Source organism: Pongo pygmaeus, chromosome 6 (assembly GCF_028885625.2).
Source record: "Pongo pygmaeus isolate AG05252 chromosome 6, NHGRI_mPonPyg2-v2.0_pri, whole genome shotgun sequence".
Lineage (NCBI taxonomy): Eukaryota > Metazoa > Chordata > Mammalia > Primates > Hominidae > Pongo > Pongo pygmaeus.
In genome coordinates this window covers 113,161,880-113,174,808 of record NC_072379.2, presented here as the reverse complement: position 1 = coordinate 113,174,808, position 12,929 = coordinate 113,161,880, and the positions used below count along the sequence as shown (strand labels likewise).

Below are 12,929 nucleotides of genomic sequence, written 5' to 3'. Positions count from 1 at the left end.
TAGTTACCTATTAAGATAACTTATAGTTTGTGATAATATTATGCCATCCTCATATAAACAGACTGTTAATATTCTGTTCCCAGTTACTAAATGTTGCTTCAGTGTTGCTCCTCAATCTGACCTTATATGGCTCTTTAAAGTTAATAGTTTCCTATTTTCCAGTGTTTGTATTGCACTTAACCAGGCTGTATTGTATTTACTTTTTCCATATATATTTTGCTTAGATGACTACCTTCCTAAACAAGGAAGGACTGCATTTTCCTTTGCAATTCCTCTGCCTAGAATAGGTAGTCAACAAATATTTATTAAAATGATCTGAACAAGAGGTGCAAATGTTTTTAAGTATATTAAGTAAGTCCAAACCATTGTGGAGTTCATCTAAGGATATAAACTAAACACAGTAAATGAAATGTTTACACTTCCTGATGGTTTATTTTTAAATTTATAAACATAAGTTATATTTGCAGCCTTTTCCTCCCATTATTAAAAACAAAGCTAAGTGAAACCAAATTTAAGAAAGAAAACCTCTATATTAACTAAGCAACAGATTCTGAGAGGTGGTAATTAAGATTTATAATCATTTTATAAGTCAAAACCATTTCAGTATCATAGATAATAGTGGATGTTTCAGAGAATAAAATACAGGACTTGGAGACAAACAGATAAAAATTCAAGTCAACCTGTAGTCATTCAATTTCTGTAGGCTTTTATTGTACAGTGCTGAGCTTTTTAATCTGAATCTCATCATCTATAAGTGGAGATAATATTGTCCTCATCTTATTCCAAAGGATCATTCTTAGGATAATATGAAATGATGAACATAAATGTCATTTGAACACTATATAATTGTTCTCTTACCTTTAGAAGAAAATATACTTTAAAGCATGTGGTTTTCAGTAAAATATATTAATACCTCTTGGTCACTATTAAACTATCTAAATGCAACTTTTATTTATTTATTTATTTATTTATTTATTTTTTAGATGGAGTCTTGCTTTTTCACCCAGGCTGGAGTGCAGTGGCACGGTCTCAGCTCACTGCAACCTCTGCCTCCTGGGTTCAAGTGATTCTCCTGCCTCAGCCTCCATAGTAGCTGGGATTACAGATGCGCACCACCACGCCTGGCTAATTTTTGTAGTTTTAGTAGAGACGGGTTTTCGCCATGTTGGCCAGTAGGGTCTCAAACTCCCGACCTCAGGTGATCCTGGTGCCTCGGCCTCTCAAAGTGCTCGGATTACAAGCATGAGCCAGCATGCCTCGCCCAAATGCAACTTTTAAAAGTGACCTTTATGTATTTTCTTAAATATATGTATTTGACCCCAAAATTTTAAAAATAACTTTCTCCAGTCTTAGAATAAAATGTAAACACAATAGGAAAGATGAAAGCTGTTATTGGGCACACAAATTAATTTAGCAAAATTTAAACTGCTACTGTGCTACTAGCAACATTATTTTACTATGAGTGTGTAAGTAGTCTAGATTACATCACTGTCAATACATAATTATTTTCTACAGTTTGAAATTTACCTATCAACTTTGAACTCATAGTCTGAGTAAGCCATTGACTTTCTTTGATCCATTGAATTCTGCTAGATTCCAAGGTATTTAAATAAGTATTACTACCTATATACAATTTTTCACCACTTCCAATACATATGAACATATGTAACTTGAGTGTGGTTAGTACAGCAAATTAACAAATATTTAGTAAGTCCACTGAGCTGGACTGGATATTATTGGACAGTAAATAAATATGAAACAGTACAAAACCTTCAAGAAATTAAAAATTTAGGTAAATACTACATATATACCCGAACAGTGTGAAATAGCAATTTAATATATAAATAACAGTACAAGGAGAGAAATGGTTATAAGATCATTCAATAATATATTTCTTTTAGCATTACTAACTTTAGGTCTTAAGATGAACCTTCTATATATTTGCTGAAGTTGTGGGTAGGAACTAGTTCAATGTATGATTGTATACTTACATCTTAAAACTCAATTCTACACTTCTGAATTAACTAGTAATTTATGATTATTATCCTTTGTTCATCAGTTTCTGAAAGTTTTCCAAACATTAATTGCTCTCTCTGCCTTTTTGCTAGTTTTATCAGTAAATATGTTACCTTCTGTTGATTAAAAAGAAATGCCAGAGTACTCAATGAACATATAATGCATTGATTGGCATATTCTAGTTTCTACTTTGAGTATTTCATCCTTACAAGTCTAATTTAATTAGATTTTAATTTTTTGTGAATAATTTCTTAAAAGTTGGAAGATATCAATTGAAGCATGTACAATTAATATTTTTCCCCATAGCAGAATGAACCATAGTATTATGTTAGTAGTAAATTCTGCCACATTTATAGTTCTTTATGATAAACAGAAGTTAATGTTTATCCTTTCATAAGCATAAATATTATCGTTTTTTAAACAGTAGCTATTAATAAGGACACAGTCATACTAAGACTATTATAGATTTTTTTTTCTAAAAAGTAAATCAATAAATGTTTATTTTACAAAATGAATTCACCACTTTTGCTATTCAACTCCATTGACATATATTTAATCTAAAGGAAGTGTATCCTGCCAGAGTCACACATAAGATTGGTTTATATGAGGAGAGTCTCTAAACCTGCTCTATGATATTTAATTTGGCTAAAGAAAAAAAATGTTTTGGCAACTAAAATTCTACTTTAGCTAAAAAATAAACATTTGTTATCTCATAAATACAGAATTTATCTCCAAGTCCCAAATAACTGAGTAGTCAGTTAGGTAAAAGCAAACACTATACAGAAAATAAAAATGTGGCCGGGCATGGTTGCTTATGCCTGTAATCCCAGCACTGTGGGAGGCTGAGGTGGGCAGATCACCTGAGGTCAGGAGTTTGAGATCAGCCTGGCCAACATGGTGAAACCCTGTCTCTAGTAAAAATAAAAAAAAAATAGCAGAGCATGGTGGCACATGCCTGTAATCCCAGCTGCTCAGGAGGCTGAGGCAAGAGAATTGCTTGAACATGGGAGGCAGAGGTTGCAGTGAGCTGAGATTGCAACATTGCACTCCAGCCTGGGCAACAAGGGTGAAACTCTGTCTCAACAACAACAATAACAACAACAACAAAAAAAAAAAAAGAGAGAGAGAAAGAAAAAAAAAACAAAGAAAAAAAGAAAAGAAAAATGTATCAAAGTTGCTGAAAGTCTGAAAAATTTTTTGGTTGAGAAAATACATTACAGCAGTTACTATAATACTTGGAATTCTATTGAAAATCTTAAATATTAATATAAACAAATATTTTAATGAAAATACTGTATTTGGTGTTTTCTGCAGAACCTTGCAATTGCAATGAAGCATACCTGGGAACAGACTGTGATTTAAGGACTGCAGGGGATATACAAGCCTCTGGACCCATATGCTGACCTGAAGACAACCAGCACATTCTAGTGCACATCAAGTTTAACTTTGATCAAGTATTCATAAAAGCTCCAGGCTTGTTAGATTTTACAGTTTGTGTATGTGGTAAGGGGTAAAATAAGAAATGAAAACTTTCATGCCCTCTCTGTAGTACGTATAACTGATTGTGTGTGTAACGCTACCTTCTCACAAAGAACTTCATAAGAATGGTGAACATTACTGTGTTGACAAAACCATGCCACCTGTCATTATTAGAATGAAATGGTGAATGTTTCAAAAATGTAAGCAATGAAAACTAAAGTAAAACAAAATTGATAGGGCCTTTGTTAAATGGCAGAATTTTAAGAGGAGTTAAGCATCATTCCAGGCATAAGCATTTTATAGAAATATAGCAACATGTCATCAAATTTTTACCACTAGTTTTTTTCATATAAATTTAAGTGGCATGAGTCTTTGTTAACAGAGATATTAGATTGGTTTCAATTTTTAAAATTATTCCAGAATTTGCAATATTATTAATTTTATATAAATAACTCTGAGGGCAAATATACCTTCCATTGTATTTTAAATGTTCTGATATTCTATAAAATATGGATTTTTATTATCATCTTCTTTCTAGTAATTACTAGTGATCTGAGAAAACTTGGTCCAGATTACTTTAGTTTTCAATGTTTACTCCACAGTTTTCTTGGGTGCTGGCCAAGGATAAAAAGAGAAATATTGTTTTAGCAGGTCATGGTGGCATGCGTTTGTAATCCCAGCTACTTGGGAAGCCAAAGTGGGAAGATTGCTTGAGCCTAGAATTTGGGAGGCCAGCCTGGACAACATAGCAAGGCTCTATCTCATAAACATACGAACAAGAAACAGAAAGAAATATTGGTTCAACAGTATCATAGTCTGAATTTGAAGCAAAAATTGTGGTGGTACTGAACTGCAATTTAGGAGTAATTTCAAGGCAGTTTCTTTTCAAATTATGTTATGAATATTCTAAGTATCAACACTTTAAGTTTTTATAAAGTTCTACTTTTTATCACTTTGGGCAAAATGTCACTTAAACTTTACTTTGTTATTGCAATATCAATTTGGTAAAATATGTATATCTCTTGACACTTAAAAAAATTAATAATTAAAAAGTTACTTCTAATTGTCTAAAAATAATCCTCTGGTATTCAGAAATATGTTAATGCAAAAACCCTGATTCTGACAGCATAGAAAGAAGAACTGTTGACATTAGAATTATAGAACAAGTTTTCTGCGAATTAAAGATAAATAATAATATTTAATTCTATCAGATAATTTCTTCTTATGGTAACATCCTGTCAGAAAAGACTACTTTTACAATCTCCATTTCTTCACAAAAAGAAGAAGAAAAAAGGCTACATTGTCCCAAAGCGTCCCCATGATGCAGAAAGTATCCACAAAGTAGAAGGACACAAATCTATTAAAGATGCTTTGTTTGCATATAACTTTTCAGTTTCCTTTAGTAAATCCACTTGTGTGTAAGAGTGTGTGTGTATGTGAGAGAGACAGAATGAGAGAGAGAGAGAGAGTATGTGTGTGTGGGTGCGTGTGAGATAAAGTTTTTCAGGGTAATTATTTTCTCTCTGTATAAATGTACTTAGTGTTTTGTACATAAATGACATTGATCTATGTGCATTTCTAATAGACGTTTTTAGAGCAGTTTTAGGAGCACAGCACTATTGAGTGAAAGGTACAGATTTTTCATATACCTCCAGCCTTCACAGAGTGATACGTTTGTTATAAATTCTGAACCCATATTGACATATCATTCTCACCCAAAGTCCATAGTTTATATTAGGGTTTTCTCTTGCTGTTTTACATTCTATGGGTTTGGAAAGAGTCAAGACCCATCAGTGTGCTGTATTCAGGAAACCCATCTCATGTGCAGAGACACACACATAGGCTCAAAATAAAGGGATGGAGGAAGATCTACCAAGCAAATGGAAAACAAAAAAAGGCAGGGGTTGCAATCCTAGTCTCTGATAAAACAGACTTTAAACCAACAAAGATCAAAAGAGACAAAGAAGGCCATTACATAATGGTAAAGGGATCAATTCAACAAGAAGAGCTAACTATCCTAAATATATATGCACCCAATACAGGAACACCCAGATTCATAAAGCAAGTCCTTAGAGACCTACAAAGAGACTTAGACTCCCACACAATAATAATGGGAGACTTTAACTCCCCACTGTCAACATTAGACAGATCAACGAGACAGAAAGTTAACAAGGATATCCAGGAATTGAACTGAGCTCTGCACCAAGCGGACTTAATAGACATCTACAGAACTCTCCACCCCAAATCAACAGAATATACATTCTTTTCAGCACTGCACCACACGTATTCCAAAATTGACCACATAGTTGGAAGTAAAGCACTCTTCAGCAAATGTAAAAGAACAGAAATTATAACAAACTGTCTCTCAGACCACAGTGCAATCAAACTAGAACTCAGGATTAAGAAACTCACTCAAAACCGCTCAACTACATGCAAACTGAACAACCTGCTCCTGAATGACTACTGGGTAAATAACGACATGAATGCAAAAATAAAGATGTTCTTTGACACCAACGAGAACAAAGACACAACATACCAGAATCTCTGGGACACATTTAAAGCAGTGTGTAGAGGGAAATTTATAGCACTAAATGCCCAAAAGAGAAAGCAGGAAAGATCTAAAATTGACACCGTAACATCACAATTAAAAGAACTAGAGAAGCAAGAGCAAACACATTCAAAAGTTAGCAGAAGGCAAGAAATAACTAAGATCAGAGCAGAACTCAAGGAAATAGAGACACAAAAAACCCTTCAAAAAATCAATCAATCCAGGAGCTGGTTTTTTGAAATGATCAACAAAATTGATAGACCACTAGCAAGACTAATAAAGAAGAAAAGAGAGAAGAATCAAATAGACGCAATAAAAAATGATAAAGGGGATATCACCACCAATCCCACAGAAATACAAACTGCCACCAGAGAATACTATAAACACCTCTACGCAAATAAACTAGAAAAACCTAGAAGGAATGGATAAATTCCTCGACACATACACCCTCCCAAGACTAAACCAGGAAGAAGTTGAATCTCTGAATAGACCAATAACAGGCTCTGAAACTGAGGCAATAATTAATAGCTTACCAACCAAAAAAAGTCCAGGACCAGAAGGATTCACAGCTGAATTCTACCAGAGGTACAAGGAGGAGCTGGTACCATTCCTTCTGAAACTATTCCAATCAATAGAAAAAGAGGGAATCCTCCCTAACTCATTTTATGAGGCCAACATCATCCTGATACCAAAGCCTGGCAGAGACACAACCAAAAAAGAGAATTTTAGACCAATATCCTTGATGAACATCAATGCAAAAATCCTCAATAAAATACTGGCAAACCGAATCCAGCAGCACATCAAAAAGCTTATCCACCATGATCAAGTGGGCTTCATCCCTGGGATGCAAGGCTGGTTCCACATACGCAAATCAATAAACGTAATCAAGCATATAAACAGAACCTACGATAAAAACCTCATGGTTATCTCAATAGATGCAGAAAAGGCCTTTGACAAAATTCAACAACCCTTCATGCTAAAAACGCTCAATAAATTAGGTATTGATGGGACGTATCTCAAAATAATAAGAGCTATCTATGACAAACCCACAGCCAATATCATACTGAATGGGCAAAAACTGGAAGCATTCCCTTTGAAAACTGGCACAAGACAGGGATGCCCTCTCTCACCACTCCTATGCAACATAGTGTTGGAAGTTCTGGCCAGGGCAATCAGGCAGGAGAAGGAAATAAAGGGTATTCAATTAGGAAAAAAGGAAGTCAAATTGTCTCTGTTTGCAGATGACACGATTGTATATCTAGAAAACTTCTCAGCCCCAAATCTCCTTAAGCTGATAGGCAACCTCAGCAGTCTCAGGATACAAAATCAATGTGCAAAAATCACAAGCATTCTTATACACCAATAACAGACAAACAGAGAGCCAAATCATGAGTGAACTCCCATTCACAATTACTTCAAAGAGAATAAAATATCTAGGAATCCAACTTATAAAGGACATGAAGGACCTCTTCAAGGAGAACTACAAACCACTGCTCAATGAAATAAAAGAGGATACAAACAAATGGAAGAACATTCCATGCTCATGGGTAAGAAGAACCAATATTGTGAAAATGGCCACATTGCCCAAGGTAATTTATACATTCAATGCCATCCCCATCAAGCTACCAATGACTTTCTTCACAGAATTGGAAAAAACTACTTTAAAGTTCATATGGAACCAAAAAAGAGCCCACATTGCCAAGTCAATCCTAAGCCAAAAGAACAAAGCTGGAGGCATCATGCTACCTGACTTCAAACTATACTACAAGGCTACGGTAACCAAAACAGCATGCTACTGGTACCAAAACAGAGATATAGACCAATGGAACAGAAAAGAGCCCTCAGAAATAATACCACACATCTACAACCATCTGATCTTTGACCAACCTGACAAAAACAAGAAATGGGGAAAGGATTCCCTATTTAATAAATGGTGCTGGGAAAACTGGCTAGCCACATGTAGAAAGCTGAAACTGGATCCCTTCCTTACACCTTATACAAAAATTATTTCAAGATGGATTAAAGACTTAAATGTTAGACCTAAAACCATAAAAATCCTAGAAGAAAACCTAGGCAATACCATTCAGGACATAGGCATGGGCAAGGACTTCATGTCTAAAACACCAAAAGCAATGGCAACAAAAGCCAAAATTGACAAATGAGATCTAACTAAACTAAAGAGCTTCTGCACAGCAAAAGAAACTACCATCAGAGTGAACAGGCAACCTATGGAATGGGAGAAAATTTTTGCAATCTACTCATCTGACAAAGGGCTAATATCCAGAATCTACAATGAATTCAAACAAATTTACAAGAAAAAAATAAACAACCCCATCAAAAAGTGGGCAAAGGATATGAACAGACACTTCTCAAAAGAAGACATTTATGCAGCCAAAAGACACATGAAAAAAATGCTCATCATCACTGGCCATCAGAGAAATGCAAATCAAAACCACAATGAGATACCATCTCACACCAGTTAGAATAGTGATCATTAAAAAGTCAGGAAACAACAGGTGCTGGAGAGGATGTGGAGAAATAGGAACACTGTTGCACTGTTGGTGGGACTGTAAACTAGTTCAACCATTGTGGAAGTCAGTGTGGCGATTCCTCAGGGATCTAGAACTAGAAATACCATTTGACCCAGCCATCCCATTACTGGGTATATACCGAAAGGATTATAAGTCATGCTGCTATAAAGACACATGCACATGTATGTTTATTGCGGCACTATTCACAATAGCAAAGACTTGGAACCAACCCAAATGTCCAACAATGATAGACTGGATTAAGAAAATGTGGCAAATATACACCATGGAATACTATGCAGCCATAAAAAAGGATGAGTTCATGTCCTTTGTAGGGACATGGATGAAGCTGGAAATCATCATTCTCAGCAAACTATTGCAAGGACAAAAAACCAAACACTGCATGTTCACACTCATAGGTAGGAATTGAACAATGAGAACACATGGACACAGGAAGGGGAACCTCACACACTGGGGCCTGTTGTGGGGTGGGGGGAGGCGGGAAGGATAGCATTAGGAGATATACCTAATGTTAAATGAGGAGTTAATGGGTGCAGCACACCAACATGTCACATGTATACATATGTAACAAACCTGCACATTGTGCACATGTACCCTAAAACTTAAAGTATAATAATTAAAAAAAAAAACAAAGTGTAATGACATGCATGCACCATTAGAGTATAGAGTATCACAGTAAGTAGTTTTACTGCCCTAAAAGTTCTCTGGGCTCTGCCTATACATCCCTACCTCCCTGAGCCCCTGACAATCACTGATCTTTTTACATCTCCATAGTTTTGCTCTTTCCAGGATGTCGTACAGTTGGAATCATACCGTATGTAGCTTTTTTAGATAAGCTTCTTTCACCTAGTAATGCGCATTTACATTTCCTCCATGTCTTTTCACAGTGTGATAGCTCATTTCATTTTAATGCTGAATAACACTCCATTGTCCATATATGCCACAATTTATCTATTTATCTATTGAAAGACATCTTGGTTGCTTCCATGTTTTGGGATTTATAATTAAACCTACTATAAACATTCATGTGAAGGTTGTTGTGTGGATATAAGTTTTCAGTCCTTGGGGATGCAGAGGAGCACAATTGCTGATCACATAGAACATGTTTAGTTTTGTAGGAAACTGCAAAACTGACTTCAGAAGTGGCTGTACCATTTCCGCATTTCACCAATAAGGAACAGAAGTCCCTGTTGCTCCACATCCTTGCCAGCATTTTTTGTCAGTGTTCTGGATTTGGGCCATTCTGATAGTAGATACACGCAATATCTCATTGTTGTTTTAATTTGCATTTCCTTGATGAATACAATGTGGAGCATCTTTTCATATACTTAATTGCCACCTACATATTTTATTTGGCGAAGTGTCTGTTGGGGTCTTTGGTCCATATTTTAATCAGATGGTAAATATGCTTTTCATCTTTAACCTCCACCTGGTGAACTTCACAGTTGGAAATAAAGGTTTATTATCTGTATTCTTCTGGGCTTGTGGTAGGTGAAACGGGCAACAAGGTACATGTGCCTTTCTGGTTTCTGCTACTCTCACTCCCAATACAATCTAGTGGCTTCAAGCTCTAAGAAGGGAGAAAGATTAGGAATTCATTCAAGCAGAAGAGTGGGAAATACTGGAAAGGAGGAAAAGAGAAAAGGACTAGAGACAACTTAGGTAATTAAAGGGTCAAATAATAAATAAATAGAACCAATTTCCGACTACCTCTGGCTAACTCAAATATTCATGTAGTTAGATGAATTGACTATTTCCAAGCTGTAACCAAATCCTTGTTTTATTTCTAGTATATTTGAAACAAATATCCAAGGTTAGAGTCTAGTTTCAAAAAAACCCAACTTACATAAATTAGTGAATATTATCATCCCTCAATTACTTTTTAAAATATTAAAATAAAAATGGAAGTGATATTTTCCATGAAAAATTCATCTTAATTACAAAAAGATATATGTCTTAAAAATGTGGTGTTACCATAGCAGTGTATAGCAGAGAGCTCTTTAAATCTTGAAAAGTTTTTAACTTCTAAAATCAAGATTGATTATTATTTAGAAAGTGCCTAAAATATCACTGACAAAATGATCTGAAATAGATATAGCATCTGTTTTTGCAGGTGGAGTAACCTAATAAAATCTTAGAGCACACAGTGGGTTTTATTCTTTATTTTTTCCTATCAATCCTTTAAAAGTGTTCCTATTTCACAGTATTGTTTTCTTAAGGCTGTTTCCTGTTTGTGAGCTCATTAACAGGAAATATGTCGAGCCTCCCAGAAGTTATTTAGTAATATAATTTCAGAAGTTATAAGGGGGTTATTACAAAGGTTCAGTGAACACACAGCATTTAAATACTAGGTAATTTAAGGAATCCTTGAATTTTGCAATGTGTCCTCCTAAACTTCTTCAGTTAGGCCAAAGGTAGAGCTTAAACCTTGAACTCCAAATTTATCATAAATTAATAAGTTGGGATAAAGTTTTTTGTTCATTTTTAACTTTTAATATAACTATGACCATTTTTTCACTGACATATATGTTGTAAAGACAGCAAAATTGAACCTGAAGATGAAAGTTAAAATCTATATGAGCTGTATATCTAGTTATAATCCTGTGGTCTCTATGGATCATATTATCTCAAAAACCTGAGTTTTAAAGAGGTAAATTTTCACACATAAAAAATCATTATATTTTATAAGTATTATATTTCACCAGTCATAGTGGACCAATGAAAAGTATAAGTAGCCAGTCTTTGTAAGTGTTAAACTCCTCAAATGACACTGATATGGTTTGGCTGTGTCTCCACCCAAATCTCATCTTGAATTGTAGCTCCCATAATCCCCCTGAGTCTTGGGAGAAACCCAGTGGGAGGTAACGGAATCATGGGGATGGGTTATTCTCATGCTGTTCTTGTAACAGTGAATAAATCTCACTAGATCTGATGGTTTTATAGAGGTGAGCTCCTTTGCACATGTGCTCTTGCCTGCCACCATATCAGACATGTCTTGCCTCCCCTTTGCCTTCCACCATAATTGTGTGCCTTCCACACTTCCCCAGCCATGTGGAACTGTGAGTCCATAAAATCTCTTTTTCTTTATAAATTACCCAGTCTCAGGTATGTCTTGATTAGCAGCATGAGAATTGACTAATACAGTAAATTAGTACCAAGAGTGGGGTGCTGTTGTAAATATACCTGAAAATGTGGAAATGACTTTGGAACTGGGTAACAGGCATGGGTGGGAACAGTTTGGAGGGCTCAGAAGACAGTAAAATGTGGGAAAATTTGGAACCTCCTAGAGACTTGTTGAATGGCTTTGATCAATATGCTGATAGTGATATAAACAATAAAGTCCAGGCTGATGTGGTCTCAGATGGAGATGAGGAATTTGTTGGGAACTGGAGCAAAGGTGATTCTTGCTGTGCTTTAGCAAGGAAACTGGTGGCTTTTGCCCATGCCCTAGCAATATGTGGAACTTTGAACTTGAGAGATGATTTGGGGTATCTGGTGGAAGAATTTTTTAAGCAGCAAAGTATTCAAGAGGAAGCAGAGCATAAAAGTTCAGAAAATTTGCAGCCTGATGATGTGATAGAAAAGAACAACCCATTTTCTGGGAAGAAATTCAAGCTGGCAGCAGAAATTTGCATAAGTAATGAGGAGCCCAATGTTAATCACCAAGACAATGGGGAAAATGTCTCCAGGGCATGTTGAAGACATTCACAGCAGCCCCTTCTTCACAGGCCCAGAGGCTTAGGAGGAAAAAATGGTTTCCTGGGTTGGGTCCAGGGCCCCCCTGCTGTGTGCAGCCTAGGGACTTGGTGCTCTGCATCCCAGCTGCTCCAGTCATGGATAAAAAGGGTCAAGGTACAGCTCATGCTGTGGCTTCAGAGGGTTCAAGCCCCAAGCCTTGGCAGCTGCCACATGGTGTTGATCCTGTTGGGGCACAGAAGTCAGGAATTTAGATTTGGGAACCTCTGCCTAGATTTCAAAGGATGTATGCAAATTTCTGGATGTCCAGGCAGAAGTTTGCTGTATGGTTGAGACCCTCATGGAGAACCTCTGCTAGGGCAGTGCAAAAGGCAAAGGTGTTGTAGGAGCCCTCACACAGGGTCCCCACTGGCACACTGTCTAGCAGAGCAGTGAGATGAGGGCCACCATCTTCCAGACCCCAGAGTGGTAGATCCACTGTCAGCTTGCACTGTGCACCTAGAAAAGCTGCACACTCAATGCCAGCCTGTGAAAGCAGCCAGGATGGGGGTTGTACCCTGCAAAGCCACAGGGGTGGAGCTGCCCAAGGCTATGGGAACCCAGGTCTTATAGGAACGTGACCTGGATGTGAGACATGGAGT

General features: G+C 36.3%; 1 protein-coding gene across 44 annotated transcripts in view; it reads right to left on the bottom strand.

The window, feature by feature from the left end:
- The window catches only part of FOXP2 (forkhead box P2), a 606,462-nt gene that overhangs the window by 193,788 nt on the left and 399,745 nt on the right, over nucleotides 1-12,929 (bottom strand). The window lies entirely within an intron of this gene.